Below are 27,591 nucleotides of genomic sequence, written 5' to 3' on the forward strand. Positions count from 1 at the left end.
GCAGTTCCCATCCATGGTCTCTTAAACCTGTCCTTTGTATGCTGATTAAGGAAAGCGGAGAAATTCTGGGCACAGAAGCAGACATTATTGGTTTGTAAGCATTTGCGTAGTCTAGTTTCATTCAGAACATCCCTACTGCACCATTAAAAAGTTGTGAACACTCCATGGAGACCCATTGATCCACAAGTTCAAGAGTTCTTTTTTTTCACATGAAGGATGTGTTACATATAAAATAGGGTTGTCCCACTCGAAATTTGGAAGATGGATGTTGAAATATGGGGTCAGACCAGTTCTGTCCTAATTTTGGATACAGAAATGTTGGGAGGTATATAAATACTGTGGATTTCACCACATCCCATTTCCATAACCAAAGCACAGTTTCTCCTGGATTTTGTTGCTGAGATCAACAGAGCATTAAACAAGTGGTACTGTTGCTGCCATTCAAAAAAGCTTCAACTTCCCATACCGGGAGTCGAACCCAGGCCGCCTGGGTGAAAACCAGGAATCCTAACTGCTAGACCATATGGGACTTTTCCGTTGAGTGTTTCAGCATAGCAGCAGAACAAATATATCATGCTTTGCTGTAATGTATCTTAACTCTGTGTATTTCATATTTAACCAGGTGGTGACATGGAGTGGGTTTGGCATGGCCTAAGATGACACTAATTTCATCATCACGCTCCAGACCACTCAGTGATCAGTGAGGTGGGCAATGTTTGATGATGTGATTTGCATCATCATGGCACGTCCCTGACCACTTGCAGATTTGTAAATGCCAATCCAGCAGGATAGGTAACAATGCAATAAATCCATGTGTGATGTCTGTAGGCCACTTTCCAAGAAGTGGAAAAGGTTCTCATTTCCATTTTAATGAGTTGCAAAGAGCTATGGAAAGTATCCCCAGTAACAGAACTTGTGTCTCTATCACCTGCCTCTGCACTGTACTTCAACAGAGCACAGAAACCATAATTGCCCTACTAGAGGCTCAGCAGCATGCAGGATGATTAACAGGCAGCAGAAATGAAAACAAGTTACAGTTTCTCTGACTATTAAAGATAAACAGCATGAGTCATGCATATTTCTGGGTATTTAATATGTCAGAAATTGCCCTCTAAAATTATATGAAAAACTTTCCTTCAAGCCGGAGTTGAACCAGCGACCTAAGGATTTCTGTACCAATTTCCGCTACAGTCCTCCGCTATACCAGCTGAGCTATCAAAGGATTGTGCTTTAGAGGACTTCTGATGTCATGTGCACTATATCTGACTGAGTGAAAACACAAACAAAATTGAATTATCCATAAAACAGAAAAATTGCTTGTCTAGATAAAGAGATCCACATTTTTATTTCTGGTCTACTTGCTCATCAAAAGTTGTAAAAATTGTCATATTTAATAATTGGTAATACATCATTAAAAGTTTGATTTTTTTTGTTCATTTTGAATTAATTAGCTTCAGAAATAGTTGGGAAAACAGCTTCCTTAGATTTTCCAACTGTAGACGCCTTTACGTCAAGATTAAAAATGCTGGAAAATTTTCACCCTCTTCTGCGTTCTCCAATTTAGCTTGACTTTTTTAATTGATGAAAATTCCAGAAATTGTGGTGACAAATTGTCAAACTTTTGCCCAGTGAGACAAAAATGGATTTCTAGTCAATGGTCCACGCTGCCACCACTATTTCTCACAGTACTCTCTGTTTTTACAATGCATCTTCTATGGGTTCAGATCCATGGGATTTCAGAAGTAATATTGTATTTCAGTTCCCATCCATGGTCTCTTAAACCTGTCCTTTGTATGCTGATTAAGGAAAGCGGAGAAATTCTGGGCACAGAAGCAGACATTATTGGTTTCTAAGCATTTGCATAGTCTAGTTTCATTCAGAACATCCCTACTGCACCATTAAAAAGTTGTGAACTCTCCCTGGAAACCCATTGATCCACAAGTACAAGAGTTCTTTTTTTTCACATGAAGGATGTGTTACATATAAAATAGGGTTGTCCCACTCGAAATTTGGAAGATGGATGTTGAAATATGGGGTCAGACCAGTTCTGTCCTAATTTTGGATACAGAAATGTTGGGAGGTATATAAATACTGTGGATTTCACCACATCCCATTTCCATAACCAAAGCACAGTTTCTCCTGGATTTTGTTGCCGAGATCAACAGAGCATTAAACAAGTGGTACTGTTGCTGCCATTCAAAAAAGCTTCAACTTCCCATACCGGGAGTCGAACCCAGGCCGCCTGGGTGAAAACCAGGAATCCTAACTGCTAGACCATATGGGACTTTTCCGTTGAGTGTTTCAGCATAGCAGCAGAACAAATATATCATGCTTTGCTGTAATGTATCTTAACTCTGTGTATTTCATATTTAACCAGGTGGTGACATGGAGTGGGTTTGGCATGGCCTAAGATGACACTAATTTCATCATCACGCTCCAGACCACTCAGTGATCAGTGAGGTGGGCAATGTTTGATGATGTGATTTGCATCATCATGGCACGTCCCTGACCACTTGCAGATTTGTAAATGCCAATCCAGCAGGATAGGTAACAATGCAATAAATCCATGTGTGATGTCTGTAGGCCACTTTCCAAGAAGTGGAAAAGGTTCTCATTTCCATTTTAATGAGTTGCAAAGAGCTATGGAAAGTATCCCCAGTAACAGAACTTGTGTCTCTATCACCTGCCTCTGCACTGTACTTCAACAGAGCACAGAAACCATAATTGCCCTACTAGAGGCTCAGCAGCATGCAGGATGATTAACAGGCAGCAGAAATGAAAACAAGTTACAGTTTCTCTGACTATTAAAGATAAACAGCATGAGCCATGCATATTTCTGGGTATTTAATATGTCAGAAATTGCCCTCTAAAATGATATGAAAAACTTTCCTTCGAGCCGGAGTTGAACCAGCGACCTAAGGATTTCTGTACCAATTTCCTCTACAGTCCTCCGCTCTACCAGCTGAGCTGTCGAAGGATTGTGCTTTAGAGGACTTCTGATGTCATGTGCACTACATCTGACTGAGTGAAAACACAAACAAAATTGAATTATCCATAAAACAGAAAAATTGCTTGTCTAGATAAAGAGATCCACATTTTTATTTCTGGTCTACTTGCTCATCAAAAGTTGTAAAAATTGTTATATTTAATAATTGGTAATACATCATTAAAAGTTTGATTTTTATTTGTTCATTTTGAATTAATTAGCTTCAGAAATAGTTGGGAAAACAGCTTCCTTAGATTTTCCAACTGCAGACGCCTTTACGTCAAGATTAAAAATGCTGGAAAATTTTCAACCTCTTCTGCGTTCTCCAATTTAGCTTGACTTTTTTAATTGATGAAAATTCCAGAAATTGTGGTGACAAATTGTCAAACTTTTGCCCAGTGAGACAAAAATGGATTTCTAGTCAATGGTCCACGCTGCCACCACTATTTCTCACAGTACTCTCTGTTTTTACAATGCATCTTCTATGGGTTCAGATCCATGGGATTTCAGAAGTAATATTGTATTTCAGTTCCCATCCGTGGTGTCTTAAACCTGTCTTTTGTATGCTGATTAAGGAAAGCGGAGAAATTCTGGGCACAGAAGCAGACATTATTGGTTTGTAAGCATTTGCGTAGTCTAGTTTCATTCAGAACATCCCTACTGCACCATTAAAAAGTTGTGAACTCTCCCTGGAAACCCATTGATCCACAAGTTCAAGAGTTCTTTTTTTTCACATGAAGGATGTGTTACATATAAAATAGGGTTGTCCCACTCGAAATTTGGAAGATGGATGTTGAAATATGGGGTCAGACCAGTTCTGTCCTAATTTTGGATACAGAAATGTTGGGAGGTATATAAATACAGTGGATTTCACCACATCCCATTTCCATAACCAAAGCACAGTTTCTCCTGGATTTTGTTGCTGAGATCAACAGAGCATTAAACAAGTGGTACTGTTGCTGCCATTCAAAAAAGCTTCAACTTCCCATACCGGGAGTCGAACCCAGGCCGCCTGGGTGAAAACCAGGAATCCTAACTGCTAGACCATATGGGACTTTTCCGTTGAGTGTTTCAGCATAGCAGCAGAACAAATATATCATGCTTTGCTGTAATGTATCTTAACTCTCTGTGTATTTCATATTTAACCAGGTGGTGACATGGAGTGGGTTTGGCATGGCCTAAGATGACACTAATTTCATCATCACGCTCCAGACCACTCAGTGATTAGTGAGGTGGGCAATGTTTGATGATGTGATTTGCATCATCACGGCACGTCCCTGACCACTTGCAGATTTGTAAATGCCAATCCAGCAGGATAGGTAACAATGCAATAAATCCATGTGTGATGTCTGTAGGCCACTTTCCAAGAAGTGGAAAAGGTTCTCATTTCCATTTTAATGAGTTGCAAAGAGCTATGGAAAGTATCCCCAGTAACAGAACTCGTGTCTCTATCACCTGCCTCTGCACTGTACTTCAACAGAGCACAGAAACCATAATTGCCCTACTAGAGGCTCAGCAGCATGCAGGATGATTAACAGGCAGCAGAAATGAAAACAAGTTACAGTTTCTCTGACTATTAAAGATAAACAGCATGAGTCATGCATATTTCTGGGTATTTAATATGTCAGAAATTGCCCTCTAAAATTATATGAAAAACTTTCCTTCAAGCTGGAGTTGTATCAGCGACCTAAGGATTTCTGTACCAATTTCCGCTACAGTCCTCCGCTCTACCAGCTGAGCTATCGAAGGATTGTGCTTTAGAGGACTTCTGATGTCATGTGCACTATATCTGACTGAGTGAAAACACAAACAAAATTGAATTATCCATAAAACAGAAAAATTGCTTGTCTAGATAAAGAGATCCACATTTTTATTTCTGGTCTACTTGCTCATCAAAAGTTGTAAAAATTGTCATATTTAATAATTGGTAATACATCATTAAAAGTTTGATTTTTTTTTGTTCATTTTGAATTAATTAGCTTCAGAAATAGTTGGGAAAACAGCTTCCTTAGATTTTCCAACTGTAGACGCCTTTACGTCAAGATTAAAAATGCTGGAAAATTTTCACCCTCTTCTGCGTTCTCCAATTTAGCTTGACTTTTTTAATTGATGAAAATTCCAGAAATTGTGGTGACAAATTGTCAAACTTTTGCCCAGTGAGACAAAAATGGATTTCTAGTCAATGGTCCACGCTGCCACCACTATTTCTCACAGTACTCTCTGTTTTTACAATGCATCTTCTATGGGTTCAGATCCATGGGATTTCAGAAGTAATATTGTATTTCAGTTCCCATCCATGGTCTCTTAAACCTGTCCTTTGTATGCTGATTAAGGAAAGCGGAGAAATTCTGGGCACAGAAGCAGACATTATTGGTTTCTAAGCATTTGCATAGTCTAGTTTCATTCAGAACATCCCTACTGCACCATTAAAAAGTTATGAACTCTCCCTGGAAACCCATTGATCCACAAGTACAAGAGTTCTTTTTTTTCACATGAAGGATGTGTTACATATAAAATAGGGTTGTCCCACTCGAAATTTGGAAGATGGATGTTGAAATATGGGGTCAGACCAGTTCTATCCTAATTTTGGATACAGAAATGTTGGGAGGTATATAAATCCTGTGGATTTGACCACATCCCATTTCCATAACCAAAGCACAGTTTTTCCTGGATTTTGTTGCTGAGATCAACAGAGCATTAAACAAGTGGTACTGTTGCTGCCATTCAAAAAAGCTTCAACTTCCCATACCGGGAGTCGAACCCGGGCCGCCTGGGTGAAAACCAGGAATCCTAACTGCTAGACCATATGGGACTTTTTCGTTGAGTGTTTCAGCATAGCAGCAGAACAAATATATCATGCTTTGCTGTAATGTATCTTAACTCTCTGTGTATTTCATATTTAACCAGGTGGTGACATGGAGTGGGTTTGGCATGGCCTAAGATGACACTAATTTCATCATCACGCTCCAGACCACTCAGTGATTAGTGAGGTGGGCAATGTTTGATGATGTGATTTGCATCATCACGGCACGTCCCTGACCACTTGCAGATTTGTAAATGCCAATCCAGCAGGATAGGTAACAATGCAATAAATCCATGTGTGATGTCTGGAGGCCACTTTCCAAGAAGTGGAAAAGGTTCTCATTTCCATTTTAATGAGTTGCAAAGAGCTATGGAAAGTATCCCCAGTAACAGAACTCGTGTCTCTATCACCTGCCTCTGCACTGTACTTCAACAGAGCACAGAAACCATAATTGCCCTACTAGAGGCTCAGCAGCATGCAGAATGATTAACAGGCAGCAGAGATGAAAACAAGTTACAGTTTCTCTGACTAGTAAAGATAAACAGCATGAGCCATGCATATTTCTGGGTATTTAATATGTCAGAAATTGCCCTCTAAAATGATATGAAAAACTTTCCTTCGAGCCAGAGTTGAACCAGCAACCTAAGGATTTCTGTACCAATTTCCCCTACAGTCCTCCGCTCTACCAGCTGAGCTATCGAAGGATTGTGCTTTAGAGGATTTCTGATGTCATGTGCACTACATCTGACTGAGTGAAAACAAAAACAGAATTGAAATATCCATAAAACAGAAAAATTGCTTGTCTAGATAAAGAGATCCACATTTTTATTTCAGGTCTACTTGCTCATCAAAAGTTGTAAAAATTGTCATATTTAATAATTGGTAATACATCATTAAAAGTTTGATTTTTATTTGTTCATTTTGAATTAATTAGCTTCAGAAATAGTTGGGAAAACAGCTTCCTTAGATTTTCCAACTGCAGACGCCTTTACGTCAAGATTAAAAATGCTGGAAAATTTTCAACCTCTTCTGCGTTCTCCAATTTAGCTTGACTTTTTTAATTGATGAAAATTCCAGAAATTGTGGTGACAAATTGTCAAACTTTTACCCAGTGAGACAAAAAAATGGATTTCTAGTCAATGGTCCATGCTGCCACCACTATTTCTCACAGTACTCTCTGTTTTTACAATGCATCTTCTATGGGTTCAGATCCATGGGATTTCAGAAGTAATATTGTATTTCAGTTCCCATCCATGGTCTCTTAAACCTGTCCTTTGTATGCTGATTAAGGAAAGCGGAGAAATTCTGGGCACAGAAGCAGACATTATTGGTTTGTAAGCATTTGCGTAGTCTAGTTTCATTCAGAACATCCCTACTGCACCATTAAAAAGTTGTGAACACTCCCTGGAAACCCATTGATCCACAAGTTCAAGAGTTCTTTTTTTTCACATGAAGGATGTGTTACATATAAAATAGGGTTGTCCCACTCGAAATTTGGAAGATGGATGTTGAAATATGGGGTCAGACCAGTTCTGTCCTTATTTTGGATACAGAAATGTTGGGAGGTATATAAATACTGTGGATTTCACCACATCCCATTTCCATAACCAAAGCACAGTTTCTCCTGGATTTTGTTGCTGAGATCAACAGAGCATTAAACAAGTGGTACTGTTGCTGCCATTCAAAAAAGCTTCAACTTCCCATACCGGGAGTCGAACCCAGGCCGCCTGGGTGAAAACCAGGAATCCTAACTGCTAGACCATATGGGACTTTTCTGTTGATTGTTTCAGCATTGCAGCAGAACAAATATATCATGCTTTGCTGTAATGTATCTTAACTCTGTGTATTTCATATTTAACCAGGTGGTGACATGGAGTGGGTTTGGCATGGTCTAAGATGACACTAATTTCATCATCACGCTCCAGACCACTCAGTGATCAGTGAGGTGGGCAATGTTTGATGATGTGATTTGCATCATCACGGCACGTCCCTGACCACTTGCAGATTTGTAAATGCCAATCCAGCAGGATAGGTAACAATGCAATAAATCCATGTGTGATGTCTGTAGGCCACTTTCCAAGAAGTGGAAAAGGTTCTCATTTCCATTTTAATGAGTTGCAAAGAGCTATGGAAAGTATCCCCAGTAACAGAACTCGTGTCTCTATCACCTGCCTCTGCACTGTACTTCAACAGAGCACAGAAACCATAATTGCCCTACTAGAGGCTCAGCAGCATGCAGGATGATTAACAGGCAGCAGAAATGAAAACAAGTTACAGTTTCTCTGACTATTAAAGATAAACAGCATGAGTCATGCATATTTCTTGGTATTTAATATGTCAGAAATTGCCCTCTAAAATGATATGAAAAACTTTCCTTCGAGCTGGAGTTGAACCAGCGACCTAAGGATTTCTGTACCAATTTCCTCTACAGTCCTCCGCTCTACCAGCTGAGCTATCGAAGGATTGTGCTTTAGAGACTTCTGATGTCATGTGCACTACATCTGACTGAGTGAAAACACAAACAGAATTGAATTATCCATAAAACAGAAAAATTGCTTGTCTAGATAAAGAGATCCACATTTTTATTTCTGGTCTACTTGCTCATCAAAAGTTGTAAAAATTGTCATATTTAATAATTGGTAATACATCATTAAAAGTTTGATTTTTATTTGTTCATTTTGAATTAATTAGCTTCAGAAATAGTTGGGAAAACAGCTTCCTTAGATTTTACAACTGCAGACGCCTTTACGTCAAGATTAAAAATGCTGGAAAATGTTCAACCTCTTCTGCGTTCTCCAATTTAGCTTGACTTTTTTAATTGATGAAAATTCCAGAAATTGTGGTGACAAATTGTCAAACTTTTGCCCAGTGAGACAAAAATGGATTTCTAGTCAATGTCCACGCTGCCACCACTATTTCTCACAGTACTCTCTGTTTTTACAATGCATCTTCTATGGGTTCAGATCCATGGGATTTCAGAAGTAATATTGTATTTCAGTTCCCATCCGTGGTCTCTTAAACCTGTCCTTTGTATGCTGATTAAGGAAAGCGGAGAAATTCTGGGCACAGAAGCAGACATTATTGGTTTGTAAGCATTTGCGTAGTCTAGTTTCATTCAGAACATCCCTACTGCACCATTAAAAAGTTGTGAACTCTCCCTGGAAACCCATTGATCCACAAGTTCAAGAGTTCTTTTTTTTCACATGAAGGATGTGTTACATATAAAATAGGGTTGTCCCACTATAAATTTGGAAGATGGATGTTGAAATATGGGGTCAGACCAGTTCTGTCCTAATTTTGGATACAGAAATGTTGGGAGGTATATAAATACTGTGGATTTGACCACATCCCATTTCCATAACCAAAGCACAGTTTCTCTTGGATTTTGTTGCTGAGATCAACAGAGCATTAAACAAGTGGTACTGTTGCTGCCATTCAAAAAAGCTTCAACTTCCCATACCGGGAGTCGAACCCAGGCCGCCTGGGTGAAAACCAGGAATCTTAACCGCTAGACCATATGGGACTTTTCCGTTGACTGTTTCAGCATAGCAGCAGAACAAATATATCATGCTTTGCTGTAATGTATCTTAACTCTCTGTGTATTTCATATTTAACCAGGTGGTGACATGGAGTGGGTTTGGCATGGCCTAAGATGACACTAATTTCATCATCACGCTCCAGACCACTCAGTGATCAGTGAGGTGGGCAATGTTTGATGATGTGATTTGCATCAACACGGCACGTCCCTGACCACTTGCAGATTTGTAAATGCCAATCCAGCAGGATTGGTAACAATGCAATAAATCCATGTGTGATGTCTGTAGGCCACTTTCCAAGAAGTGGAAAAGGTTCTCATTTCCATTTTAATGAGTTGCAAAGAGCTATGGAAAGTATCCCCAGTAACAGAACTCGTGTCTCTATCACCTGCCTCTGCACTGTACTTCAACAGAGCACAGAAACCATAATTGCCCTACTAGAGGCTCAGCAGCATGCAGGATGATTAACAGGCAGCAGAAATGAAAACAAGTTACAGTTTCTCTGACTATTAAAGATAAACAGCATGAGTCATGCATATTTCTGGGTATTTAATATGTCAGAAATTGCCCTCTAAAATGATATGAAAAACTTTCCTTTGAGCCGGAGTTGAACCAGCGACCTAAGGATTTCTGTACCAATTTCCTCTACAGTCCTCCGCTCTACCAGCTGAGCTATTGAAGGATTGTGCTTTAAAGAATTTCTGATGTCATGTGCACTACATCTGACTGAGTGAAAACACAAACAGAATTGAAATATCCATAAAACAGAAAAATTGCTTGTCTAGATAAAGAGATCCACATTTTTATTTCTGGTCTACTTGCTCATCAAAAGTTGTAAAAATTGTCATATTTAATAATTGGTAATACATCATTAAAAGTTTGATTTTTATTTGTTCATTTTGAATTAATTAGCTTCAGAAATAGTTGGGAAAACAGCTTCCTTAGATTTTCCAACTGCAGACGCCTTTACGTCAAGATTAAAAATGTTGGAAAATGTTCAACCTCTTCTGCGTTCTCCAATTTAGCTTGACTTTTTTAATTGATGAAAATTCCAGAAATTGTGGTGACAAATTGTCAAACTTTTGCCCAGTGAGACAAAAATGGATTTCTAGTCAATGGTCCACGCTGCCACCACTATTTCTCACAGTACTCTCTGTTTTTACAATGCATCTTCTATGGGTTCAGATCCATGGGATTTCAGAAGTAATATTGTATTTCAGTTCCCATCCGTGGTGTCTTAAACCTGTCCTTTGTATGCTGATTAAGGAAAGCGGAGAAATTCTGGGCACAGAAGCAGACATTATTTGTTTGTAAGCATTGGCGTAGTCTAGTTTCATTCAGAACATCCCTACTGCACCATTAAAAAGTTGTGAACTCTCCCTGGAAACCCATTGATCCACAAGTTCAAGAGTTCTTTTTTTTCACATGAAGGATGTGTTACATATAAAATAGGGTTGTCCCACTCGAAATTTGGAAGATGGATGTTGAAATATGGGGTCAGACCAGTTCTGTCCTAATTTTGGATACAGAAATGTTGGGAGGTATATAAATACTGTGGATTTGACCACATCCCATTTCCATAACCAAAGCACAGTTTCTCCTGGATTTTGTTGCTGAGATCAACAGAGCATTAAACAAGTGGTACTGTTGCTGCCATTCAAAAAAGCTTCAATTTCCCATACAAGGAGTCGAACCCTGGCGGCCTGGGGGAAAACCAGAAATCCTAACCGCTAGACCATATGGGACTTTTCCGTTGAGTGTTTCAGCATAGCAGCAGAACAAATATATCATGCTTTGCTGTAATGTATCTTAACTCTCTGTGTATTTCATATTTAACCAGGTGGTGACATGGAGTGGGTTTGGCATGGCCTAAGATGACACTAATTTCATCATCACGCTCCAGACCACTCAGTGATCAGTGAGGTGGGCATTGTTTGATGATGTGATTTGCATCATCACGGCACGTCCCTGACCACTTGCAGATTTGTAAATGCCAATCCAGCAGGATAGGTAACAATGCAATAAATCCATATGTGATGTCTGTAGGCCACTTTCCAAGAAGTGGAAAAGGTTCTCATTTCCATTTTAATGAGTTGCAATGGAAAGTATCCCCAGTAACAGAACTCCTGTCTCTATCACCTGCCTCTGCACTGTACTTCAACAGAGCACAGAAACCATAATTGCCCTACTAGAGGCTCAGCAGCATGCAGGATGATTAACAGGCAGCAGAAATGAAAACAAGTTACAGTTTCTCTGACTATTAAAGATAAACAGCATGAGTCATGCATATTTCTGGGTATTTAATATGTCAGAAATTGCCCTCTAAAATGATATGAAAAACTTTCCTTTGAGCCGGAGTTGAACCAGCGACCTAAGGATTTCTGTACCAATTTCCTCTACAGTCCTCCACTCTACCAGCTGAGCTATCGAAGGATTGTGCTTTAAAGAATTTCTGATGTCATGTGCACTACATCTGACTGAGTGAAAACACAAACAGAATTGAAATATCCATAAAACAGAAAAATTGCTTGTCTAGATAAAGAGATCCACATTTTTATTTCTGGTCTACTTGCTCATCAAAAGTTGTAAAAATTGTCATATTTAATAATTGGTAATACATCATTAAAAGTTTGATTTTTATTTGTTCATTTTGAATTAATTAGCTTCAGAAATAGTTGGGAAAACAGCTTCCTTAGATTTTCCAACTGCAGACGCCTTTACGTCAAGATTAAAAATGTTGGAAAATGTTCAACCTCTTCTGCGTTCTCCAATTTAGCTTGACTTTTTTAATTGATGAAAATTCCAGAAATTGTGGTGACAAATTGTCAAACTTTTGCCCAGTGAGACAAAAATGGATTTCTAGTCAATGGTCCACGCTGCCACCACTATTTCTCACAGTACTCTCTGTTTTTACAATGCATCTTCTATGGGTTCAGATCCATGGGATTTCAGAAGTAATATTGTATTTCAGTTCCCATCCGTGGTGTCTTAAACCTGTCCTTTGTATGCTGATTAAGGAAAGCGGAGAAATTCTGGGCACAGAAGCAGACATTATTGGTTTGTAAGCATTGGCGTAGTCTAGTTTCATTCAGAACATCCCTACTGCACCATTAAAAAGTTGTGAACTCTCCCTGGAAACCCATTGATCCACAAGTTCAAGAGTTCTTTTTTTTCACATGAAGGATGTGTTACATATAAAATAGGGTTGTCCCACTCGAAATTTGGAAGATGGATGTTGAAATATGGGGTCAGACCAGTTCTGTCCTAATTTTGGATACAGAAATGTTGGGAGGTATATAAATACTGTGGATTTGACCACATCCCATTTCCATAACCAAAGCACAGTTTCTCCTGGATTTTGTTGCTGAGATCAACAGAGCATTAAACAAGTGGTACTGTTGCTGCCATTCAAAAAAGCTTCAATTTCCCATACAAGGAGTCGAACCCTGGCGGCCTGGGGGAAAACCAGAAATCCTAACCGCTAGACCATATGGGACTTTTCCGTTGAGTGTTTCAGCATAGCAGCAGAACAAATATATCATGCTTTGCTGTAATGTATCTTAACTCTCTGTGTATTTCATATTTAACCAGGTGGTGACATGGAGTGGGTTTGGCATGGCCTAAGATGACACTAATTTCATCATCACGCTCCAGACCACTCAGTGATCAGTGAGGTGGGCAATGTTTGATGATGTGATTTGCATCATCACGGCACGTCCCTGACCACTTGCAGATTTGTAAATGCCAATCCAGCAGGATAGGTAACAATGCAATAAATCCATATGTGATGTCTGTAGGCCACTTTCCAAGAAGTGGAAAAGGTTCTCATTTCCATTTTAATGAGTTGCAATGGAAAGTATCCCCAGTAACAGAACTCCTGTCTCTATCACCTGCCTCTGCACTGTACTTCAACAGAGCACAGAAACCATAATTGCCCTACTAGAGGCTCAGCAGCATGCAGGATGATTAACAGGCAGCAGAAATGAAAACAAGTTACAGTTTCTCTGACTATTAAAGATAAACAGCATGAGTCATGCATATTTCTGGCTATTTAATATGTCAGAAATTGCCCTCTAAAATGATATGAAAAACTTTCCTTCGAGCTGGAGTTGAACCAGCGACCTAAGGATTTCTGTACCAATTTCCTCTACAGTCCTCCGCTCTACCAGCTGAGCTATCGAAGGATTGTGCTTTAGAGGATTTCTGATGTCATGTGCACTACATCTGACTGAGTGAAAACACAAACAGAATTGAAATATCCATAAAACAGAAAAATTGCTTGTCTAGATAAAGAGATCCACATTTTTATTTCTGGTCTACTTGCTCATCAAAAGTTGTAAAAATTGTCATATTTAATAATTGGTAATACATCATTAAAAGTTTGATTTTTATTTGTTCATTTTGAATTAATTAGCTTCAGAAATAGTTTGGAAAACAGCTTCCTTAGATTTTCCAACTGCAGACGCCTTTACGTCAAGATTAAAAATGCTGGAAAATTTTCAACCTCTTCTGCGTTCTCCAATTTAGCTTGACTTTTTTAATTGATGAAAATTCCAGAAATTGTGGTGAGAAATTGTCAAACTTTTGCCCAGTGAGACAAAAATGGATTTCTAGTCAATGGTCCACGCTGCCACCACTATTTCTCACAGTACTCTCTGTTTTTACAATGCATCTTCTATGGGTTCAGATCCATGGGATTTCAGAAGTAATATTGTATTTCAGTTCCCATCCGTGGTCTCTTAAACCTGTCCTTTGTATGCTGATTAAGGAAAGCGGAGAAATTCTGGGCACAGAAGCAGACATTATTGGTTTGTAAGCATTGTCGTAGTCTAGTTTCATTCAGAACATCCCTACTGCACCATTAAAAAGTTGTGAACTCTCCCTGGAAACCCATTGATACACAAGTTCAAGAGTTCTTTTTTTTCACATGAAGGATGTGTTACATATAAAATACGGTTGTCCCACTCGAAATTTGGAAGATGGATGTTGAAATATGGGGTCAGACCAGTTCTGTCCTAATTTTGGATACAGAAATGTTGGGAGGTATATAAATACTGTGGATTTGACCACATCCCATTTCCATAAGCAACGCACAGTTTCTCCTGGATTTTGTTGCTGAGATCAACAGAGCATTAAACAAGTGGCACTGTTGCTGCCATTCAAAAAAGCTTCAACTTCCCATACCGGGAGTCGAACCCGGGCCACCTGGGTGAAAACCAGGAATCCTAACTGCTAGACCATATGGGACTTTTCTGTTGAGTGTTTCAGCATAGCAGCAGAACAAATATATCATGCTTTGCTGTAATGTATCTTAACTCTCTGTGTATTTCATATTTAACCAGGTGGTGACATGGAGTGGGTTTGGCATGGCCTAAGATGACACTAATTTCATCATCACGCTCCAGACCACTCAGTGATCAGTGAGGTGGGCAATGTTTGATGATGTGATTTGCATCATCACGGCACGTCCCTGACCACTTGCAGATTTGTAAATGCCAATCCAGCAGGATAGGTAACAATGCAATAAATCCATGTGTGATGTCTGTAGGCCACTTTCCAAGAAGTGGAAAAGGTTCTCATTTCCATTTTAATGAGTTGCAAAGAGCTATGGAAAGTATCCCCAGTAACAGAACTCGTGTCTCTATCACCTGCCTCTGCACTGTACTTCAACAGAGCACAGAAACCATAATTGCCCTACTAGAGGCTCAGCAGCATGCAGGAAGTTTAACAGGCAGCAGAAATGAAAACAAGTTACAGTTTCTCTGACTATTAAAGATAAACAGCATGAGTAAGCATATTTCTGGGTATTTAATATGTCAGAAATTGCCCTCTAAACTGATATGAAAAACTTTCCTTCGAGCCGGAATTGAACCAGCGACCTAAGGATTTCTGTACCAATTTCCTCTACAGTCCTCCGCTCTACCAGCTGAGCTATCGAAGGATTGTGCTTTAGAGGATTTCTGATGTCATGTGCACTACATCTGACTGAGTGAAAACACAAACAGAATTGAAATATCCATAAAACAAAAAAATTGCTTGTCTAGATAAAGAGATCCACATTTTTATTTCTGGTCTACTTGCTCATCAAAAGTTGTAAAAATTGTCATATTTAATAATTGGTAATATATCATTAAAAGTTTGATTTTTATTTGTTCATTTTGAATTAATTAGCTTCAGAAATAGTTGGGAAAACAGCTTCCTTAGATTTTCCAACTGCAGACGCCTTTACGTCAAGATTAAAAATGCTGGAAAATTTTCAACCTCTTCTGCGTTCTCCAATTTAGCTTGACTTTTTTAATTGATGAAAATTCCAGAAATTGTGGTGACAAATTGTCAAACTTTTGCCCAGTGAGACAAAAATGGATTTCTAGTCAATGGTCCACGCTGCCACCACTATTTCTCACAGTACTCTCTGTTTTTACAATGCATCTTCTATGGGTTCAGATCCATGGGATTTCAGAAGTAATATTGTATTTCAGTTCCCATCCGTGGTCTCTTAAACCTGTCCTTTGTATGCTGATTAAGGAAAGCGGAGAAATTCTGGGCACAGAAGCAGACATTATTGGTTTGTAAGCATTGGCGTAGTCTAGTTTCATTCAGAACATCCCTACTGCACCATTAAAAAGTTGTGAACCTTCCCTGGAAACCCATTGATCCACAAGTTCAAGAGTTTTTTTTTTTTTCACATGAAGGATGTGTTACATATAAAATAGGGTTGTCCCACTCGAAATTTGGAAGATGGATGTTGAAATATGGGGTCAGACCAGTTCTGTCCTAATTTTGGATACAGAAATGTTGGGAGGTATATAAATACTGTGGATTTCACCACATCCCATTTCCGTAAGCAAAGCACAGTTTCTCCTGGATTTTGTTGCTGAGATCAACAGAGCATTAAACAAGTGGTACTGTTGCTGCCATTCAAAAAAGCTTCAACTTCCCATACCGGGAGTCGAACCCAGGCCACCTGGGTGAAAACCAGGAATCCTAACTGCTAGACCATATGGGACTTTTCTGTTGAGTGTTTCAGCATAGCAGCAGAACAAATATATCATGCTTTGCTGTAATGTATCTTAACTCTCTGTGTATTTCATATTTAACCAGGTGGTGACATGGAGTGGGTTTGGCATGGCCTAAGATGACACTAATTTCATCATCACGCTCCAGACCACTCAGTGATCAGTGAGGTGGGCAATGTTTGATGATGTGATTTGCATCATCACGGCACGTCCCTGACCACTTGCAGATTTGTAAATGCCAATCCAGCAGGATAGGTAACAATGCAATAAATCCATGTGTGATGTCTGTAGGCCACTTTCCAAGAAGTGGAAAAGGTTCTCATTTCCATTTTAATGAGTTGCAAAGAGCTATGGAAAGTATCCCCAGTAACAGAACTCGTGTCTCTATCACCTGCCTTTGCACTGTACTTCAACAGAGCACAGAAACCATAATTGCCCTACTAGAGGCTCAGCAGCATGCAGGAAGATTAACAGGCAGCAGAAATGAAAACAAGTTACAGTTTCTCTGACTATTAAAGATAAACAGCATGAGTCATGCATATTTCTGGGTATTTAATATGTCAGAAATTGCCCTCTAAACTGATATGAAAAACTTTCCTTCGAGCCGGAATTGAACCAGCGACCTAAGGATTTCTGTACCAATTTCCTCTACAGTCCTCCGCTCTACCAGCTGAGCTATCGAAGGATTGTGCTTTAGAGGATTTCTGATGTCATGTGCACTACATCTGACTGAGTGAAAACACAAACAGAATTGAAATATCCATAAAACAGAAAAATTGCTTGTCTAGATAAAGAGATCCACATTTTTATTTCTGGTCTACTTGCTCATCAAAAGTTGTAAAAATTGTCATATTTAATAATTGGTAATACATCATTAAAAGTTTGATTTTTATTTGTTCATTTTGAATTAATTAGCTTCAGAAATAGTTGGGAAAACAGCTTCCTTAGATTTTCCAACTGCAGACGCCTTTACGTCAAGATTAAAAATGCTGGAAAATTTTCAACCTCTTCTGCGTTCTCCAATTTAGCTTGACTTTTTTAATTGATGAAAATTCCAGAAATTGTGGTGACAAATTGTCAAACTTTTGCCCAGTGAGACAAAAATGGATTTCTAGTCAATGGTCCACGCTGCCACCACTATTTCTCACAGTACTCTCTGTTTTTACAATGCATCTTCTATGGGTTCAGATCCATGGGATTTCAGAAGTAATATTGTATTTCAGTTCCCATCCGTGGTCTCTTAAACCTGTCCTTTGTATGCTGATTAAGGAAAGCGGAGAAATTCTGGGCACAGAAGCAGACATTATTGGTTTGTAAGCATTGGCGTAGTCTAGTTTCATTCAGAACATCCCTACTGCACCATTAAAAAGTTGTGAACCTTCCTTGGAAACCCATTGATCCACAAGTTCAAGAGTTTTTTTTTTTTTCACATGAAGGATGTGTTACATATAAAATAGGGTTGTCCCACTCGAAATTTGGAAGATGGATGTTGAAATATGGGGTCAGACCAGTTCTGTCCTAATTTTGGATACAGAAATGTTGGGAGGTATATAAATACTGTGGATTTGACCACATCCCATTTCCATAACCAAAGCACAGTTTCTCCTGGATTTTGTTGCTGAAATCAACAGAGCATTAAACAAGTGGTACTGTTGCTGCCATTCAAAAAAGCTTCAACTTCCCATACCGGGAGTCGAACCCGGGCCACCTGGGTGAAAACCAGGAATCCTAACTGCTAGACCATATGGGACTTTTCCGTTGAGTGTTTCAGCATAGCAGCAGAACAAATATATCATGCTTTGCTGTAATGTATCTTAACTCTCTGTGTATTTCATATTTAACCAGGTGGTGATATTGAGTGGGTTTGGCATGGCCTAAGATGACACTAATTTCATCATCACGCTCCAGACCACTCAGTGATCAGTGAGGTGGGCAATGTTTGATGATGTGATTTGCATCATCACGGCACGTCCCTGACCACTTGCAGATTTGTAAATGCCAATCCAGCAGGATAGGTAACAATGCAATAAATCCATGTGTGATGTCTGTAGGCCACTTTCCAAGAAGTGGAAAAGGTTCTCATTTCCATTTTAATGAGTTGCAAAGAGCTATGGAAAGTATCCCCAGTAACAGAACTCGTGTCTCTATCACCTGCCTCTGCACTGTACTTCAACAGAGCACAGAAACCATAATTGCCCTACTAGAGGCTCAGCAGCATGCAGGATGATTAACAGGCAGCAGAAATGAAAACAAGTTACAGTTTCTCTGACTATTAAAGATAAACAGCATGAGTCATGCATATTTCTGGCTATTTAATATGTCAGAAATTGCCCTCTAAAATGATATGAAAAACTTTCCTTCGAGCCGGAGTTGAACCAGCGACCTAAGGATTTCTGTACCAATTTCCTCTACAGACCTCTGCTCTACCAGCTGAGCTATCGAAGGATTGTGCTTTAGAGGACTTCTGATGTCATGTGCACTACATCTGACTGAGTGAAAACACAAACAGAATTGAATTATCCATAAAACAGAAAAATTGCTTCTCTAGATAAAGAGATCCACATTTTTATTTCTGGTCTACTTGCTCATCAAAAGTTGTAAAAATTGTCATGTTTAATAATTGGTAATACATCATTAAAAGTTTGATTTTTATTTGTTCATTTTGAATTAATTAGCTTCAGAAATAGTTGGGAAAACAGCTTCCTTAGACTTTCCAACTGCAGACGACTTTACGTCAAGATTAAAAATGCTGGAAAATTTTCAACCTCTTCTGCATTCTCCAATTTAGCTTGACTTTTTTAATTGATGAAAATTCCAGAAATTGTGGTGACAAATTGTCAAACATTTGCCCAGTGAGACAAAAATGGATTTCTAGTCAATGGTCCACGCTGCCACCACTATTTCTCACAGTACTCTCTGTTTTTACATTGCATCTTCTATGTGTTCAGATCCATGGGATTTCAGAAGTAATATTGTATTTCAGTTCACATCCGTAGTCTCTTAAACCTGTCTTTTATATGCTGATTAAGGAAAGAGGAGAAATTCTGGGCACAGAAGCAGACATTATTGGTTTGTAAGCATTGGCGTAGTCTAGTTTCATTCAGAACATCCCTACTGCACCATTAAAAAGTTGTGAACTCTCCCTGGAAACCCATTGATCCACAAGTTCAAGAGTTCTTTTTTTTCACATGAAGGATGTGTTACATATAAAATAGGGTTGTCCCACTCGAAATTTGGAAGATGGATGTTGAAATATGGGGTCAGACCAGTTCTGTCCTAATTTTGGATACAGAAATGTTGGGAGGTATATAAATACTGTGGATTTCACCACATCCCATTTCCATAACCAAAGCACAGTTTCTCCTGGATTTTGTTGCTGAGATCAACAGAGCATTAAACAAGTGGTACTGTTGCTGCCATTCAAAAAAGCTTCAACTTCCCATACCGGGAGTCGAACCCGGGCCGCCTGGCTGAAAACCAGGAATCCTAACTGCTAGACCATATGGGACTTTTCTGTTGAGTGTTTCAGCATAGCAGCAGAACAAATATATCATGCTTTGCTGTAATGTATCTTAACTCTCTGTGTATTTCATATTTAACCAGGTGGTGACATGGAGTGGGTTTGGCATGGCCTAAGATGACACTAATTTCATCATCACGCTCCAGACCACTCAGTGATCAGTGAGGTGGGCAATGTTTGATGATGTGATTTGCATCATCACGGCACGTCCCTGACCACTTGCAGATTTGTAAATGCCAATCCAGCAGGATAGGTAACAATGCAATAAATCCATGTGTGATGTCTGTAGGCCACTTTCCAAGAAGTGGGAAAGGTTCTCATTTCCATTTTAATGAGTTGCAAAGAGCTATGGAAAGTATCCCCAGTAACAGAACTCGTGTCTCTATCACCTGCCTCTGCACTGTACTTCAACAGAGCACAGAAACCATAATTGCCCTACTAGAGGCTCAGCAGCATGCAGTAAGATTAACAGGCAGCAGAAATGAAAACAAGTTACAGTTTCTCTGACTATTAAAGATAAACAGCATGAGTCATGCATATTTCTGGGTATTTAATATGTCAGAAATTGCCCTCTAAACTTATATGAAAAACTTTCCTTCGAGCCGGAATTGAACCAGCGACCTAAGGATTTCTGTACCAATTTCCTCTACAGTCCTCCGCTCTACCAGCTGAGCTATCGAAGGATTGTGCTTTAGAGGATTTCTGATGTCATGTGCACTACATCTGACTGAGTGAAAACACAAACAGAATTGAAATATCCATAAAACAGAAAAATTGCTTGTCTAGATAAATAGATCCACAATTTTATTTCTGGTCTACTTGCTCATCAAAAGTTGTAAAAATTGTCATATTTAATAATTGGTAATACATCATTAAAAGTTTGATTTTTATTTGTTCATTTTGAATTAATTAGCTTCAGAAATAGTTGGGAAAACAGCTTCCTTAGATTTTCCAACTGCAGACGCCTTTACGTCAAGATTAAAAATGCTGGAATATTTTCAACCTCTTCTGCGTTCTCCAATTTAGCTTGACTTTTTTAATTGATGAAAATTCCAGAAATTGTGGTGACAAATTGTCAAACTTTTGCCCAGTGAGACAAAAATGGATTTCTAGTCAATGGTCCACGCTGCCACCACTATTTCTCACAGTACTCTCTGTTTTTACAATGCATCTTCTATGGGTTCAGATCCATGGGATTTCAGAAGTAATATTGTATTTCAGTTCCCATCCGTGGTCTCTTAAACCTGTCCTTTGTATGCTGATTAAGGAAAGCGGAGAAATTCTGGGCACAGAAGCAGACATTATTGGTTTGTAAGCAATGGCGTTGTCTAGTTTCATTCAGAACATCCCTACTGCACCATTAAAAAGTTGTGAACCTTCCCTGGAAACCCATTGATCCACAAGTTCAAGAGTTTTTTTTTTTTTCACATGAAGGATGTGTTACATATAAAATAGGGTTGTCCCACTCGAAATTTGGAAGATGGATGTTGAAATATGGGGTCAGACCAGTTCTGTCCTAATTTTGGATACAGAAATGTTGGGAGGTATATAAATACTGTGGATTTGACCACATCCCATTTCCATAACCAAAGCACAGTTTCTCCTGGATTTTGTTGCTGAGATCAACAGAGCATTAAACAAGTGGTACTGTTGCTGCCATTCAAAAAAGCTTCAACTTCCCATACCGGGAGTCGAACCCAGGCCACCTGGGTGAAAACCAGGAATCCTAACTGCTAGACCACATGGGACTTTTCCGTTGAGTGTTTCAGCATAGCAGCAGAACAAATATATCATGCTTTGCTGTAATGTATCTTAACTCTCTGTGTATTTCATATTTAACCAGGTGGTGACATTGAGTGGGTTTGGCATGGCCTAAGATGACACTAATTTCATCATCACGCTCCAGACCACTCAGTGATCAGTGAGGTGGGCAATGTTTGATGATGTGATTTGCATCATCACGGCACGTCCCTGACCACTTGCAGATTTGTAAATGCCAATCCAGCAGGATAGGTAACAATGCAATAAATCCATGTGTGATGTCTGTAGGCCACTTTCCAAGAAGTGGAAAAGGTTCTCATTTCCATTTTAATGAGTTGCAAAGAGCTATGGAAAGTATCCCCAGTAACAGAACTCGTGTCTCTATCACCTGCCTCTGCACTGTACTTCAACAGAGCACAGAAACCATAATTGCCCTACTAGAGGCTCAGCAGCATGCAGGATGATTAACAGGCAGCAGAAATGAAAACAAGTTACAGTTTCTCTGACTATTAAAGATAAACAGCATGAGTCATGCATATTTCTGGGTATTTAATATGTCAGAAATTGCCCTCTAAAATGATATGAAAAACTTTCCTTCGAGCCGGAGTTGAACCAGCGACCTAAGGATCTCTGTACCAATTTCCTCTACAGTCCTCCGCTCTACCAGCTGAGCTATCGAAGGATTGTGCTTTAGAGGACTTCTGATGTCATGTGCACTACATCTGACTGAGTGAAAACACAAACAGAATTGAATTATCCATAAAACAGAAAAATTGCTTGTCTAGATAAAGAGATCCACATTTTTATTTCTGGTCTACTTGCTCATCAAAAGTTGTAAAAATTGTCATGTTTAATAATTGGTAATACATCATTAAAAGTTTGATTTTTATTTGTTCATTTTGAATTAATTAGCTTCAGAAATAGTTGGGAAAACAGCTTCCTTAGACTTTCCAACTGCAGACGCCTTTACGTCAAGATTAAAAATGCTGGAAAATTTTCAACCTCTTCTGCGTTCTCCAATTTAGCTTGACTTTTTTAATTGATGAAAATTCCAGAAATTGTGGTGACAAATTGTCAAACTTTTGCCCAGTGAGACAAAAATGGATTTCTAGTCAATGGTCCACGCTGCCACCACTATTTCTCACAGTACTCTCTGTTTTTACAATGCATCTTCTATAGGTTCAGATCCATGGGATTTCAGAAGTAATATTGTATTTCAGTTCCCATCCGTGGTCTCTTAAACCTGTCCTTTGTATGCTGATTAAGGAAAGCGGAGAAATTCTGGGCACAGAAGCAGACATTATTGGTTTGTAAGCATTGGCGTAGTCTAGTTTCATTCAGAACATCCCTACTGCACCATTAAAAAGTTGTGAACTCTCCCTGGAAACCCATTGATACACAAGTTCAAGAGTTCTTTTTTTTCACATGAAGGATGTGTTACATATAAAATACGGTTGTCCCACTCGAAATTTGGAAGATGGATGTTGAAATATGGGGTCAGACCAGTTCTGTCCTAATTTTGGATACAGAAATGTTGGGAGGTATATAAATACTGTGGATTTGACCACATCCCATTTCCATAACCAAAGCACAGTTTCTCCTGGATTTTGTTGCTGAGATCAACAGAGCATTAAACAAGTGGTACTGTTGCTGCCATTCAAAAAAGCTTCAACTTCCCATACCGGGAGTTGAACCCGGGCCACCTGGGTGAAAACCAGGAATCCTAACTGCTAGACCATATGGGACTTTTCTGTTGAGTGTTTCAGCATAGCAGCAGAACAAATATATCATGCTTTGCTGTAATGTATCTTAACTCTCTGTGTATTTCATATTTAACCAGGTGGTGACATGGAGTGGGTTTGGCATGGCCTAAGATGACACTAATTTCATCATCACGCTCCAGACCACTCAGTGATCAGTGAGGTGGGCAATGTTTGATGATGTGATTTGCATCATCACGGCACGTCCCTGACCACTTGCAGATTTGTAAATGCCAATCCAGCAGGATAGGTAACAATGCAATAAATCCATGTGTGATGTCTGTAGGCCACTTTCCAAGAAGTGGGAAAGGTTCTCATTTCCATTTTAATGAGTTGCAAAGAGCTATGGAAAGTATCCCCAGTAACAGAACTCGTGTCTCTATCACCTGCCTCTGCACTGTACTTCAACAGAGCACAGAAACCATAATTGCCCTACTAGAGGCTCAGCAGCATGCAGGAAGATTAACAGGCAGCAGAAATGAAAACAAGTTACAGTTTCTCTGACTATTAAAGATAAACAGCATGAGTCATGCATATTTCTGGGTATTTAATATGTCAGAAATTGCCCTCTAAACTGATATGAAAAACTTTCCTTTGAGCCGGAATTGAACCAGCGACCTAAGGATTTCTGTACCAATTTCCTCTACAGTCCTCCGCTCTACCAGCTGAGCTATCGAAGGATTATGCTTTAGAGGATTTCTGATGTCATGTGCACTACATCTGACTGAGTGAAAACACAAACAGAATTGAAATATCCATAAAACAGAAAAATTGCTTGTCTAGATAAAGAGATCCACATTTTTATTTCTGGTCTACTTGCTCATCAAAAGTTGTAAAAATTGTCATATTTAATAATTGGTAATACATCATTAAAAGTTTGATTTTTATTTGTTCATTTTGAATTAATTAGCTTCAGAAATAGTTGGGAAAACAGCTTCCTTAGATTTTCCAACTGCAGACGCCTTTACGTCAAGATTAAAAATGCTGGAAAATTTTCAACCTCTTCTGCGTTCTCCAATTTAGCTTGACTTTTTTAATTGATGAAAATTCCAGAAATTGTGGTGACAAATTGTCAAACTTTTGCCCAGTGAGACAAAAATGGATTTCTAGTCAATGGTCCACGCTGCCACCACTATTTCTCACAGTACTCTCTGTTTTTACAATGCATCTTCTATGGGTTCAGATCCATGGGATTTCAGAAGTAATATTGTATTTCAGTTCCCATCCGTGGTCTCTTAAACCTGTCCTTTGTATGCTGATTAAGGAAAGCGGAGAAATTCTGGGCACAGAAGCAGACATTATTGGTTTGTAAGCATTGGCGTAGTCTAGTTTCATTCAGAACATCCCTACTGCACCATTAAAAAGTTGTGAACCTTCCCTGGAAACCCATTGATCCACAAGTTCAAGAGTTTTGTTTTTTTTCACATGAAGGATGTGTTACATATAAAATAGGGTTGTCCCACTCGAAATTTGGAAGATGGATGTTGAAATATGGGGTCAGACCAGTTCTGTCCTAATTTTGGATACAGAAATGTTGGGAGGTATATAAATACTGTGGATTTGACCACATCCCATTTCCATAACCAAAGCACAGTTTCTCCTGGATTTTGTTGCTGAGATCAACAGAGCATTAAACAAGTGGTACTGTTGCTGCCATTCAAAAAAGCTTCAACTTCCCATACCGGGAGTTGAACCCGGGCCACCTGGGTGAAAACCAGGAATCCTAACTGCTAGACCATATGGGACTTTTCTGTTGAGTGTTTCAGCATAGCAGCAGAACAAATATATCATGCTTTGCTGTAATGTATCTTAACTCTCTGTGTATTTCATATTTAACCAGGTGGTGACATGGAGTGGGTTTGGCATGGCCTAAGATGACACTAATTTCATCATCACGCTCCAGACCACTCAGTGATCAGTGAGGTGGGCAATGTTTGATGATGTGATTTGCATCATCACGGCACGTCCCTGACCACTTGCAGATTTGTAAATGCCAATCCAGCAGGATAGGTAACAATGCAATAAATCCATGTGTGATGTCTGTAGGCCACTTTCCAAGAAGTGGGAAAGGTTCTCATTTCCATTTTAATGAGTTGCAAAGAGCTATGGAAAGTATCCCCAGTAACAGAACTCGTGTCTCTATCACCTGCCTCTGCACTGTACTTCAACAGAGCACAGAAACCATAATTGCCCTACTAGAGGCTCAGCAGCATGCAGGAAGATTAACAGGCAGCAGAAATGAAAACAAGTTACAGTTTCTCTGACTATTAAAGATAAACAGCATGAGTCATGCATATTTCTGGGTATTTAATATGTCAGAAATTGCCCTCTAAACTGATATGAAAAACTTTCCTTTGAGCCGGAATTGAACCAGCGACCTAAGGATTTCTGTACCAATTTCCTCTACAGTCCTCCGCTCTACCAGCTGAGCTATCGAAGGATTGTGCTTTAGAGGATTTCTGATGTCATGTGCACTACATCTGACTGAGTGAAAACACAAACAGAATTGAAATATCCATAAAACAGAAAAATTGCTTGTCTAGATAAAGAGATCCACATTTTTATTTCTGGTCTACTTGCTCATCAAAAGTTGTAAAAATTGTCATATTTAATAATTGGTAATACATCATTAAAAGTTTGATTTTTATTTGTTCATTTTGAATTAATTAGCTTCAGAAATAGTTGGGAAAACAGCTTCCTTAGATTTTCCAACTGCAGACGCCTTTACGTCAAGATTAAAAATGCTGGAAAATTTTCAACCTCTTCTGCGTTCTCCAATTTAGCTTGACTTTTTTAATTGATGAAAATTCCAGAAATTGTGGTGACAAATTGTCAAACTTTTGCCCAGTGAGACAAAAATGGATTTCTAGTCAATGGTCCACGCTGCCACCACTATTTCTCACAGTACTCTCTGTTTTTACAATGCATCTTCTATGGGTTCAGATCCATGGGATTTCAGAAGTAATATTGTATTTCAGTTCCCATCCGTGGTCTCTTAAACCTGTCCTTTGTATGCTGATTAAGGAAAGCGGAGAAATTCTGGGCACAGAAGCAGACATTATTGGTTTGTAAGCATTGGCGTAGTCTAGTTTCATTCAGAACATCCCTACTGCACCATTAAAAAGTTGTGAACCTTCCCTGGAAACCCATTGATCCACAAGTTCAAGAGTTTTGTTTTTTTTCACATGAAGGATGTGTTACATATAAAATAGGGTTGTCCCACTCGAAATTTGGAAGATGGATGTTGAAATATGGGGTCAGACCAGTTCTGTCCTAATTTTGGATACAGAAATGTTGGGAGGTATATAAATACTGTGGATTTGACCACATCCCATTTCCATAACCAAAGCACAGTTTCTCCTGGATTTTGTTGCTGAGATCAACAGAGCATTAAACAAGTGGTACTGTTGCTGCCATTCAAAAAAGCTTCAACTTCCCATACCGGGAGTCGAACCCAGGCCACCTGGGTGAAAACCAGGAATCCTAACTGCTAGACCACATGGGACTTTTCCGTTGAGTGTTTCAGCATAGCAGCAGAACAAATATATCATGCTTTGTTGTAATGTATCTTAACTCTCTGTGTATTTCATATTTAACCAGGTGGTGACATTGAGTGGGTTTGGCATGGCCTAAGATGACACTAATTTCATCATCACGCTCCAGACCACTCAGTGATCAGTGAGGTGGGCAATGTTTGATGATGTGATTTGCATCATCACGGCACGTCCCTGACCACTTGCAGATTTGTAAATGCCAATCCAGCAGGATAGGTAACAATGCAATAAATCCATGTGTGATGTCTGTAGGCCACTTTCCAAGAAGTGGAAAAGGTTCTCATTTCCATTTTAATGAGTTGCAAAGAGCTATGGAAAGTATCCCCAGTAACAGAACTCGTGTCTCTATCACCTGCCTCTGCACTGTACTTCAACAGAGCACAGAAACCATAATTGCCCTACTAGAGGCTCAGCAGCATGCAGGAAGATTAACAGGCAGCAGAAATGAAAACAAGTTACAGTTTCTCTGACTATTAAAGATAAACAGCATGAGTCATGCATATTTCTGGCTATTTAATATGTCAGAAATTGCCCTCTAAAATGATATGAAAAACTTTCCTTTGAGCTGGAGTTGAACCAGCAACCTAAGGATTTCTGTACCAATTTCCTCTACAGTCCTCCACTCTACCAGCTGAGCTATCGAAGGATTGTGCTT

At 39.2% G+C, this 27,591-nt stretch overlaps 22 non-coding genes across 22 annotated transcripts; all 22 read right to left on the minus strand.

Moving 5' to 3' along the window:
* Positions 1–457: 457 nt before the first annotated feature.
* TRNAE-UUC (transfer RNA glutamic acid (anticodon UUC)) lies at positions 458–529 on the minus strand. Its single transcript has one exon. It is a non-coding gene; the product is annotated as a tRNA-Glu (tRNA).
* A 1,683-nt stretch (positions 530–2,212) lies between these two features.
* Positions 2,213–2,284, minus strand: TRNAE-UUC (transfer RNA glutamic acid (anticodon UUC)). The gene has a single exon. It is a non-coding gene; the product is annotated as a tRNA-Glu (tRNA).
* Positions 2,285–3,968: 1,684 nt separating this feature from the next.
* On the minus strand, positions 3,969–4,040 carry TRNAE-UUC (transfer RNA glutamic acid (anticodon UUC)). The gene has a single exon. It is a non-coding gene; the product is annotated as a tRNA-Glu (tRNA).
* A 1,686-nt stretch (positions 4,041–5,726) lies between these two features.
* On the minus strand, positions 5,727–5,798 carry TRNAE-UUC (transfer RNA glutamic acid (anticodon UUC)). Its single transcript has one exon. It is a non-coding gene; the product is annotated as a tRNA-Glu (tRNA).
* Positions 5,799–7,486: 1,688 nt separating this feature from the next.
* Positions 7,487–7,558, minus strand: TRNAE-UUC (transfer RNA glutamic acid (anticodon UUC)). The gene has a single exon. It is a non-coding gene; the product is annotated as a tRNA-Glu (tRNA).
* Positions 7,559–8,161: 603 nt separating this feature from the next.
* Positions 8,162–8,251, minus strand: TRNAY-GUA (transfer RNA tyrosine (anticodon GUA)). The gene is given in 2 exon segments: positions 8,162–8,197; positions 8,215–8,251. It is a non-coding gene; the product is annotated as a tRNA-Tyr (tRNA).
* Positions 8,252–9,240: 989 nt separating this feature from the next.
* On the minus strand, positions 9,241–9,312 carry TRNAE-UUC (transfer RNA glutamic acid (anticodon UUC)). The gene has a single exon. It is a non-coding gene; the product is annotated as a tRNA-Glu (tRNA).
* Positions 9,313–13,419: 4,107 nt separating this feature from the next.
* Positions 13,420–13,509, minus strand: TRNAY-GUA (transfer RNA tyrosine (anticodon GUA)). Its single transcript is given in 2 exon segments — positions 13,420–13,455; positions 13,473–13,509. It is a non-coding gene; the product is annotated as a tRNA-Tyr (tRNA).
* A 991-nt stretch (positions 13,510–14,500) lies between these two features.
* Positions 14,501–14,572, minus strand: TRNAE-UUC (transfer RNA glutamic acid (anticodon UUC)). The gene has a single exon. It is a non-coding gene; the product is annotated as a tRNA-Glu (tRNA).
* A 604-nt stretch (positions 14,573–15,176) lies between these two features.
* On the minus strand, positions 15,177–15,266 carry TRNAY-GUA (transfer RNA tyrosine (anticodon GUA)). The gene is given in 2 exon segments: positions 15,177–15,212; positions 15,230–15,266. It is a non-coding gene; the product is annotated as a tRNA-Tyr (tRNA).
* A 993-nt stretch (positions 15,267–16,259) lies between these two features.
* Positions 16,260–16,331, minus strand: TRNAE-UUC (transfer RNA glutamic acid (anticodon UUC)). The gene has a single exon. It is a non-coding gene; the product is annotated as a tRNA-Glu (tRNA).
* A 605-nt stretch (positions 16,332–16,936) lies between these two features.
* TRNAY-GUA (transfer RNA tyrosine (anticodon GUA)) lies at positions 16,937–17,026 on the minus strand. The gene is given in 2 exon segments: positions 16,937–16,972; positions 16,990–17,026. It is a non-coding gene; the product is annotated as a tRNA-Tyr (tRNA).
* A 993-nt stretch (positions 17,027–18,019) lies between these two features.
* Positions 18,020–18,091, minus strand: TRNAE-UUC (transfer RNA glutamic acid (anticodon UUC)). The gene has a single exon. It is a non-coding gene; the product is annotated as a tRNA-Glu (tRNA).
* Positions 18,092–18,696: 605 nt separating this feature from the next.
* Positions 18,697–18,786, minus strand: TRNAY-GUA (transfer RNA tyrosine (anticodon GUA)). Its single transcript is given in 2 exon segments — positions 18,697–18,732; positions 18,750–18,786. It is a non-coding gene; the product is annotated as a tRNA-Tyr (tRNA).
* A 1,668-nt stretch (positions 18,787–20,454) lies between these two features.
* TRNAY-GUA (transfer RNA tyrosine (anticodon GUA)) lies at positions 20,455–20,544 on the minus strand. The gene is given in 2 exon segments: positions 20,455–20,490; positions 20,508–20,544. It is a non-coding gene; the product is annotated as a tRNA-Tyr (tRNA).
* A 993-nt stretch (positions 20,545–21,537) lies between these two features.
* On the minus strand, positions 21,538–21,609 carry TRNAE-UUC (transfer RNA glutamic acid (anticodon UUC)). The gene has a single exon. It is a non-coding gene; the product is annotated as a tRNA-Glu (tRNA).
* A 605-nt stretch (positions 21,610–22,214) lies between these two features.
* On the minus strand, positions 22,215–22,304 carry TRNAY-GUA (transfer RNA tyrosine (anticodon GUA)). The gene is given in 2 exon segments: positions 22,215–22,250; positions 22,268–22,304. It is a non-coding gene; the product is annotated as a tRNA-Tyr (tRNA).
* A 991-nt stretch (positions 22,305–23,295) lies between these two features.
* Positions 23,296–23,367, minus strand: TRNAE-UUC (transfer RNA glutamic acid (anticodon UUC)). The gene has a single exon. It is a non-coding gene; the product is annotated as a tRNA-Glu (tRNA).
* A 605-nt stretch (positions 23,368–23,972) lies between these two features.
* Positions 23,973–24,062, minus strand: TRNAY-GUA (transfer RNA tyrosine (anticodon GUA)). The gene is given in 2 exon segments: positions 23,973–24,008; positions 24,026–24,062. It is a non-coding gene; the product is annotated as a tRNA-Tyr (tRNA).
* Positions 24,063–25,055: 993 nt separating this feature from the next.
* Positions 25,056–25,127, minus strand: TRNAE-UUC (transfer RNA glutamic acid (anticodon UUC)). The gene has a single exon. It is a non-coding gene; the product is annotated as a tRNA-Glu (tRNA).
* Positions 25,128–25,732: 605 nt separating this feature from the next.
* TRNAY-GUA (transfer RNA tyrosine (anticodon GUA)) lies at positions 25,733–25,822 on the minus strand. The gene is given in 2 exon segments: positions 25,733–25,768; positions 25,786–25,822. It is a non-coding gene; the product is annotated as a tRNA-Tyr (tRNA).
* A 993-nt stretch (positions 25,823–26,815) lies between these two features.
* On the minus strand, positions 26,816–26,887 carry TRNAE-UUC (transfer RNA glutamic acid (anticodon UUC)). The gene has a single exon. It is a non-coding gene; the product is annotated as a tRNA-Glu (tRNA).
* Between the last annotated feature and the right edge of the window lie 704 nt (positions 26,888–27,591).

Source organism: Mixophyes fleayi, chromosome 3 (assembly GCF_038048845.1).
Source record: "Mixophyes fleayi isolate aMixFle1 chromosome 3, aMixFle1.hap1, whole genome shotgun sequence".
Lineage (NCBI taxonomy): Eukaryota > Metazoa > Chordata > Amphibia > Anura > Limnodynastidae > Mixophyes > Mixophyes fleayi.